The 10088-nt window shown below is 38.4% G+C and overlaps 1 pseudogene; it reads left to right on the top strand.

Moving 5' to 3' along the window:
• Nucleotides 1-2134: 2134 nt before the first annotated feature.
• LOC127197793 (uncharacterized) lies at nt 2135-2251 on the top strand (annotated as a pseudogene).
• The last annotated feature ends 7837 nt before the right edge of the window (nt 2252-10088 follow it).

Consider the following 10088-nt stretch of genomic DNA (forward strand, 5'->3'; position numbering starts at 1 on the left):
TGAATTAATACCACATAGATTTATTGACTGTGATAATTATTACATACTAATGTAAGTTGTGTGTAATGAGAATTATCTAAAATCATTCTAAATATAAAGCCTAATAAAAGTAAAAGGCTATTTGTCCATTGGTAGCAGCATGTCACCCTCAGTGTCTGAGACAAAATTATTGCTTCAATAAATTTGAATTTTTATTTTACATTTATATGAAAATGAGATTATGTCTCTGTTCCCTATGTTTTGCTTATTTCACTAGAAAAGCACCCTTATGGTTTATTCATGTTGTTAAAGTCAAACAACTTCTTTACTTATCATAGAGGGGTAATTTTCTATGTTTTAAACATATCTTGCGTTGGACACACTATTTCCATATCTCTATATCTTGGTCACTGTGAATAATTCTAATAACTGAGATGCAGTGATCTCTGAGATACTGATTTAAATCCCATATATAGTCCAGAAGTAGAATCGCTAAGTTGTGTGATACATCTTAGTGTTTTCAGAAATACAATTCTGCTTTCCAATAAAGCATACAAAATAGTTCTTTTTCTTCAGAGCCTTGCTGGCATTTGTTTTGTCAATTTTGCCCATTTGTTAGTATGTAGACTACTATATATACTAGATGCTGTCTCATTGTGACATTCTTTGTATTTTCTTGGTGATTAGTTGTACTGATAATCACTTCATATGCCTGTTTCTCCATTTACACATTGTCTTTAGGAAAAGTATAAATTTGAAAAATTGCTCTTCTTCTTCTTCTTCTTCTTCTTCTTCTTCTTCTTCTTCTTCTTCTTCTTCTTCTTCTTCATCATCTTCTTCTTCTTCTTCTGCCCCCTCTTTCTCTTCCTCCTCCTGCTCTTCCTCCTTCTTCCTTCTGAGGAATCAAAAAACATGTCATTTCGTGGGGAAATTATGTCACTGATATATATAACTCAAGTTCAAAAAAATTGTCATATCTCTCAAATTTCCATCCTGAGGCTTGGAAACTTTCCCCCCATAGGTACTCCCCCTGGCATTGCCATGTTGCTAGGAAAAGAGATTGCCATTAAGATACAGGACCATATATCTCTGCTTAATATTCCAAAATGTTGACAATCTTATTAGTGTTGTTTATTTTCTGTTATTACTTACTATCATACTGACCAAATTCAATTTTAAAGAGAAATAAAAGCTACAGATCATAAAAGCAAAGAAAATTATAAGCACCTAATATTTAAGGTGATGCCTTACAAAGTATTTCTGGAGAAAGCCTACAAGAAAGACCGTAGTAGACTATTAAAGTAAAACAGTAGAAAATGACCATGTGATGGAACCAAGGGGAGGCTAAAATACTGTAAGAGCAGGAGGATACTCTCTTCAGCACTGTCATTATCAAGAAGAATATTTAGCACTGCTAAGTTCTATAGTAATCTTGGGTGAAGTACGGTTTTGTTTTTCAGTAGCTTTGGGGAATAAAATAGAAACTCAGTTTCCACATTGAAACATTGAAGTCTTCACGTACAATACCAGTTTATAAGAATAAAATTCACTTGCTTTTCTGTACTTATTTAACAGTAGCTATTCAGAGTTCCCAAACCATGAAGAAACATGGTGAATTTATTGATTCACTTTTTATTCACTCAATTGCATTTATGCATCATAGTGTATATTTATTTATTGAGTAAATAGTGTATTATTAATTTATTGCGAACTTAATCATTTTGCCACCATAAAAGAAAATATAACCTTAGTCTTCACCACTCTGAGCAGATGAAATTGTCTCTAGGATGGACTGGCCTTCATCTCAGCTGAAGCTATACTTTAACGTACAGGTAATCATGGACTAAATCTCAGTCTATTCTTTATAAATACCACTAACATATTTTCTCCCTACGTTTCCTTTGTGAAATATTTTCTTATTTATTTATTTATTTATTTATTTATTTATTTATTTATTTATTCTCTTTACATCCTGGTCATAGCCCCATCCCTTCTGGCCTCCCCCAGTCCCTCATTACCCTCCCTTATACCTCAGAAAATGGGGAGTCCCCCTTCACATTGACCTCAGAACATCAAGTTGTTTTCATTCTATGAGACTGATTTGAAGTAAAGTTTAAACAGAGGTCACATGTTTGGTTTTAACATTTGGAAAGTTCCTGCCTCTAGATGTGGCTGCTGTGTCACATGTGCATCAGTAGGCGGCAGAGAGGTGAGAGCCATGTCAATGTTCAGGGTCCTGACCTGTGAACATTTGGAATATTAGCATGATAAGGTCCACTGAAGAAAGTGAGCCTGATACTACAACTAGTCAGGTGCGAGGGGGCTGGACAGGGAGCTAGCTTGAGATGGCAAACAGTCCAGCACCATTCAGGCCTGGACAGGCTCCCAGGGCATGGAAAGAGCTAGAGATGAGATGAACCCTTCCTGGAACTGCAGGGCCCACAAGGAGTAAGCCAGAGACAAACAAGCCAAATGACACCCATATGAGACCATGATGGCAGGCCCAGCAAGGAAGAAGTCCAAGATGAGCACCAGCCCAGTCGCATGGAGACCAGACAGAGAGCTAGCCTGAGATAACCACTGGGATAGAGGTAGTGCTCCTCCGGCCTGGGCGTGAGGGAGGGGGCTGGCAGACCATGCCTGAGGTGATACCTGTCCAGCGCCGTAATGTACGGGCAGGTCACAGCACTCCTGAAATCACTCCTGAGATGATCTCAGGCAGTCAGGGAGCCCAGTAACCACTAAGAGGAGCAAATAAGTGATGGAGAAATAGAAGAGAAAAACAAACAGAAGGGCGTGGGCACAGTGAAGAAAGTTAGATCTGGAGCCTAAAGGGTAGTGAGGAACAGCCTGATGTGAGTAGCTCTGATGCCACCTGGAACCATGGTGGGGTCCTAGCCTGCGCTGCCACTGAGGGCCACATCAAGGTTTGTGGGGTTGCAGAGGAGGAGCCTGTTACCACCAAAGGCCAGGCAGATGTCCCTGGTGTGGGCAGGTGCCTGGGGATATGGTGAGGTCTGCAGGCTGTGTAGAATTAGCCCTACTCTTCACTGGGCATCGTGGAAAGCAGGAGAGCAGACCTTGTCCCAAGCCAGCTGCAGTGCTCAGGAGAGCTGCCTATACATTGTCTAGAAAGGCAAGATGAAGCTGGTCCTAAAGTTGTCTGTGAGCTGTCCCTGAGGGTGTAAGTGTGGGATAGCTGGCCCTGTCACTCATCTTCCTTGTGGTGGCATGGACAAAGGAGATACTCTCCTCTCTCTTGTCCTTCACCACCTGTTGCTGGTGGGAGACCTGGCCCTGGGGTCATGAGAGCAGGGGAACTGGGTCCACATCAGCTGCAGCACTCTGGAAAGCAAGACCTGCACCTCCCCTGCTTGTGGGAGTTATAGGTTAGCTGCCTGAGGGCATGAGAGCAGGAGAGCCACCCTTGTGCCTCCCCTGCTGCACCAGTAGGGAGATCTGGCCCTTTACCTCATCTAGGCAGCACCCGATGGCATGGATGTCGATGAGCTATCCCTGAGGGCAGAAAAGTAGGAGGGCTACCTCTGCCCTTTGCTGGCTTCAACATTCAGAGGCCAGCCAGAGCAGAGGGAGGGGGCTCCGCTTGTGGTGTGGATGCAGTAGCTAATGGGATGACCAACTCCGATACCAAGGCTTTAAATTGGCCACCTTAAAATCTACCTCATGGATGAGCTGCTGGTGCGTGAACTACAGGATCTCCATGATGCGGGGCAACCACAGGATATCCAAGATGAGTCCCAATGAGGATCCATTATTGACAGATTAGCTAAACCCAGAGGTCTCATATCACACCAAGGAGTTTTGCGATGCACATTTGCAAGAAAAGAAGTGTAGACAAAAGGGTATAGTGTGTGACACATTGTGGCATCCTCTGGCTTCCACAAGGAGATTTTTTTCCCTCTATTGGGGCTTGGGGACTGCAGGAGGTTTCAAGGATAAGGGGAGATGAGTGAGATTGGAGTGTATGAAATGAAATTCACAAAGAACCAACGAAGAAGTTAGAAAAACATTTAAAAAGCTCAAATAAAAGGAACTTGTCTACAGGCAATCATTCTTTTCATAAAAAGTCACAGAAATATCTACATCTAAATGGTATTTTTAAAAGACATTACAGCAGGTAATTTAATGGCACAAATATTCCCTGTGCAGATACCATGGATGCAGAAACCCACCTGCCATTCACACCATAAGTATCCAGTCATTTGAAGTGAATTTTCCACGTTTATTAGCTTTTCTCAAATCTTCTCCTGCTTTACTGAAAATAAATACACTTTTTAAAAGAAAGTATGCGAGTCATGTTCCTTACCTCAAAATTCTATGTGGTGCCTTTGATGAGGAAGCAAATGATAGCTTTATTTAAAGTCTGTGAAATATTTATCTTAAAATTGTTATTACCCATTCTTTTGTTGGCATAGCAAAATTTTCTAGAAAGTGTGTTGTCCTCTAAGTTACTAGGACATAAATTGCATTGTCTAATGCTCACTGAGTTAACGTGGTGTGGTCAAGAGCCATGTGTGACCTGAAAGCAGAGGTTTTGCCAAAGAAAAATTTCTACTAACCTTTTTAAAATATTTTGCTTTCTAAATAAAAACTTTAGAGCTACCTGGTAGTGTTTTTAAAATTTGAGTTTTAGTGATTGCAAGAAACTATTGTCTAGATTTTTAAATGTTTTTTTTTTGCTTATTTTTATTAATATGAACATTTCCTAGCTTTATACCTGTATATGTTCTATATATGCACACAAAAGTGAGAAGGGGAGGCCAAGTTACAGGGGTTGTATGGTAGTCAAAGAGAGTGCTGATTTTTGAACTCAGGTCCTCTGGAAAACACCAAGTGCTCTTAACTTCTGAGCCATCTCTCCAGCCCCAGATTATTGTATTTTACTATAATTTCACACTGTACAATCATGAGAAGTATTAACATTTTTATAGTTAATTTGTTGTTTTAGTTGACATATCAGTCTTGTATTATTAAATCTGTTTTATATATCTAGATGATACATTTCTTTAAATGATTTTTAAATCGCCACGAGAGCTTAAATTTAAGTATGATTTATTTTTTTATTTTGCTTAATGTTCATTAAAATGTTTTGACACGTTGTTTTCTACATGTGAATCTGTAATTATTGAAACTACACATTATTTTTCATTAATGCTCTCTTACCCACAGACTCTTAACTGTCTCTAATGTTTTATTTAATTCTCCATATAACTAATGTGTTTTCAATTTTATTAATTTTATAACAAAGGATTACAGCTGGGGAGATGTCTTAGTTGGTAAAGTGATACCGAGGAATCATGAATAGCTCAATTCAAACCAAACAGACACATGAAGATCTGTAGTTGTCTGGAGAGGTGTGGAGACAGGGGGATGGCTGGAGCTCACTGGCCAGTGAATGTAGCCAGATCGGTGAGAGTCAGGTTCAGTGGGAGACTTTGACTCAAAATTAAAATTTAAAACAATTGAGCAAGACCAAAGACATTATTTTCTGGCTTCAACATAAACGTGTAGACACATATGTGCACATGTGCATGCACATAGGCACATATGAAAAAAACATATTTAATATACACATACAAATAAAGACAATTAAATTAGATTAAATTAAAAGGAAATCTTTAAATGATAAGTCTTAGCTAATCTTTCTAGATCTACCTCTATCATTTTATTTAAACATTATTTTTTAAATTTAAGAATGAATTTTATAGATTTTGCGATAACACTAAAGAATGCAGAAGGCAGTAAACTTAAAACAGCAAAAGGAGAACACAATGACTACTACAAATCCAAGAAACACACAGCAGGAGACATTGAGTAGTGTCTCCTGGTATTGGGCAAAACTTCTCTTGATAAAGCACTGTTACAGACTCAATAATACATAACCCACAAAATATTATTTTTTGTTTGATTTATTTTGTGTATATTGAATAAAGTTTAACTAAAGTGGTGGGGGAGAGTATGAAATATAAAAGTTTAAACAGAAATGGAGGAAAATTCTGGGTTTCAGGGAAGGTTAAAATCAAAACTGAGGAGGAATGAAAGCCTCTATTGTAAGCCAATGAAAAATATATAATTTAAAGTTTAAAAAATTATATAGCTTGCAAAGGAGGTATTTTTCATGGATGAGTGATTCTCTCTCAGAAGTTATAGGGTTTATTTGTTTTTTTGTTTTTTTTTTGTTTTCATTGCCGTGGCAGATATGAGATACCTCCTATGATGAGCTGTCTGGAAAGCCAAGGCTTCCAAGACCACATAGATATTGCTACTGCTCTTGGTTGCCCATAAGAAAAACATGGTCAGACCCCATTACTGAACACTCTATTCCACCTGCTTATAGGATACAGAAAAGTGAAGCTAGAACTGAGATGAAAGCTTTTTTTCCCCTAATTTTGTCATTCCAGGAGATGCTATGCAGGCTGCAAGGAGAGAAATTTCATTAAGATCTCATCCAGTAGGATCCTATTGGGACTCTAGATGAGAGAAGCATGGGAGAATGGCAAAGTTGAAGGATCCAGAGGATCCTAGAAACCTACAAGAAGAACATTATGATAGGCAGATTTGGGCCCAGGGGTCCCGCTCAAACTAAGGCACCAGACAAGGACAATACAGGAGGTAAACTTTAAACCCCTACCCAGATCTAGCCAATGGAGAGGACATTCTCCACAATTGAGTGGAGAGTGGGGTCTGACTTTCACATGAACTCTGGTGGCTCATATTTGACCATGTCTCCTGAATGGGGAGACCTAAGGGCACTCTGAGGAAGGATAGCAGACTCACCAAGAAGAGACTTGATACCCTATGAGCATATACAGGGGGAGGAAGTCCCCCTCAGTCACAGTCATAGGGGAGGGGAGTAAGGGGAAAATGGGAGGGAGGGAGGAATGGGAGGATGGGATAACCATTGAGATGTAATATGAATAAGTTAATAAAATTAAATTTAAAAAAAAGATCTCACCCAGATGTGAACCCTGCATGCTACAATACTGAACTGCAAGGAAAAATACCTCCACAGCTGCAATCAGGGCATGGCTCTTGAGAGTAATCAAATATTTTTGAATTCATGTCTCATTTTTTTTCAGCAAAGAATGCATGCTGGTCAAAAGCTTTTGACTTGGGAGGTTCTATAGAGTAAGCTATTATTATTACCTAGACAATTGAACACAATAGAATTTCAGTCTAGATATTTATATTTATACCACACATTGACACTGCTCTAGGCTTGGGGCAGAGAAGCTTCTGCTATGACTGATGCTTAATACAGAAACTGATGTCTGCTCAAAATGCTGAGAATCAGGTGACTGTTGAGTGGGTATTCCTGAGGGGAAGGTCTATATTATCCCCTCTAAGGCCCATTCAGATAGTAACAAGGAGGTGGCAGGAAGAGTGTCAGAGCTAGAAGATGGAGAATAGAACTTTAAAAACTGTCATATTCAATCAGGTGTCCATGCATTCATGAGCACACAGCAGCTGTGGATACATACGCAATGCTTTCAGAAGTCTGCCCTGCAAAATTTTGCCATGGATGAGGAAGATTTCCATGATGCCCACTGCTTCCGAGAAGCTACTGGCAGTTACTAATACTTCCAATGGTATGTGTGCAATTTTCTTCAGTAATTCTTTTTTTTTTCTTTAAGATATGTTTATTCATTACATATGTAGTGTTCTGCCTGCATTTACACCTACATGCCAGAAGATCTCATTATAGGTGGTTGTGAGGCACCATGTGGTTCCTGGAAATTGAACTCAGCACCTTTGGAAGAGCAGCTAGTGCTCTTAACCTCTGAGCCATCCCTCCAGCCCTTTTATTCAGTAATTCTGTACTCAGGCTTGTACTAGCAACCCCAATTAAACTCAGTGGGCCAAAATAAAAAAGTGTAGAGTACACTAGCACACTTTTATCTCTTTGAGAGGTAAACATGTACATAGCAATACATCAAATGGTAATTACTTTTTAAAGTTTAAAAAATGAAAGAAATTCAATATGTCACAAAATATATACTTTAATGACAAGAAATATTGCTCTCACAACAACATTGCATTTAATTATATGTATGAAATTAGTAAACATTCTTTATTCACCTACTAATATAAATGTACTAAAATTCAATCGTATCAGAGACTTGAGGAGGAATAAAATTACTTACCTGAGTAAACAGAAAATGAAGACCAGATAGTTTATTTTTACACTTAAGCTTAATTGTTTAGGGATTAAGATGTTTTTAGGCCTAGATAGATGTTTTAAGTTGATAGTGGTGACATATGATAGATATTTATTTACATTCAGAATTTTAGACTCACCAACATAGGAAATATGTTTTCTTCAAGGTTTGCGAAATACAAATAGCCAAAACACTATGAATTTAACATTAATATAATTTCTGACTGTTTTGTGGTACTTCTTGCTGTATGTACCTTATTTTATGTATGTGTAATAATATAAATGTATATGTAAAAATAAAAAAATATTAGAAAATTACTAATATACCTACAAAATAATACCTGTAACTATTCTGAATTCTTTTTTTTAGCATTTTTTATTTACTTAATTTATAAAAATTGCATCTCAATTGTTATCCTCGGACTTTTATCTTCCTGTTTCCCCTCCCTACCACTTTCATCCTATTCCCCTCCCCTAGGTTGGTGACAGAAGGGGACCTAATCCCCCACTATAAGATCACTGCCTATCAGGTCTCTTCCTGGTAGCCTGCTTACTTTTTTTGTGAGTGTCACCAGACCTTCCTACCAAGGCGAAGTGGTCAAATAGAGGGCACCAGAGTTCCTGTCCAAGTGAGTCCCTGTTCTTCACACAATTGTGGATGTCCATTGGCTTGATGTGTATGGGGGTTCTAGGTTTACTTCATGCTTTGTCCTTTAGGACATATGCTCAACCATGTCCATAGCAGCCTTATTCATAATAGCTAGACTCTGGAAACTACCTATATGTCCTTCAGTTGAAGAATGGATAAAGAAACTGTAGTACATTTACACTATGGAATACTACTCAGCCATTAAAAACAAGGAAATTCTCAAATTTTCAGGCAAATGGATGGAACTAGAGATGATCATCCTGAGTGAGTTAACCCCGACCCAGAAAGATACACATAGCATATTATATACTCACTTGTAATTGGACACTAACCCAACAGAGATAGCCCCTAAAAGTCTTCACTTATCCAGATATGGGATAGATACTGGGGCTTGCTATTGGGATGCTAGGTGAGAGAGGTAAGGAAGAATGGGGAAATAGAAGGATCCAGATGGTCCTAGAAACCTACAAGAAGACCATTAAGGCTGTTGGATCTGGACCCAGGTTGGTCAGCTCAAACTACTATTCTCAATTCTAACTCATCTAAAATCCTTTACTAATTGATGATTAATGTATTTATATTTTCCTTCTACCGAAAATAGATTATTTTCTCATACAAAATATTCTGATTACAATTCCCCCTCCTTTTATTCCTCCCCTCTGGACCCATTCCCTTTTGTCTCTCATTAGAAAAGTACATAATTCTATGAGATAACACAAATGGGACTAATAAAATAAGATAAAACTAAACATTACAGAGAAGTTAGAGGCTAGGCAGGACAACCCAATAGATGTGAGAGACTCTCAAGAATAGGCAGAAAAATCAGAGACCCACTCTTTCAAATACTCAGGAGTCCCATAGGAATACTAAGCTCAAATCTGTAGCATATATCATATGTTATATATAACCTGGTGCAGCTCCAAGGAGGCCCTGTTTTTTATTTCTGTTTATTTGCTTTTCCTCTGCAACTTTATATAAACTTTTGCTAGTTGATTCAAAAGGACTTCTCATGGTGTCTCCATCACACCTGACTCTTACACTATTTTGGCTTCCTTTTTTGTGTATTGGGAGAGTGAGAATGGGGTCCTGTGTGTTCCAGGAACTCTCTCTCCCCATAATGTCTGGCTGTGTCTTTATCTGTTCACATTTACTGTAGGAGGAAACTTCTTTGATGATGAGAGATTACAGAACTCATCTATGAGTGGGACAGAATATCATTAGGAGTCATTTATTGATATATTTTTTAAGACCGGTAGTGTTTGGCTTTCCACTATGTCTTTG

The sequence above is a fragment of the Acomys russatus genome, chromosome 13 (assembly GCF_903995435.1).
Source record: "Acomys russatus chromosome 13, mAcoRus1.1, whole genome shotgun sequence".
Lineage (NCBI taxonomy): Eukaryota > Metazoa > Chordata > Mammalia > Rodentia > Muridae > Acomys > Acomys russatus.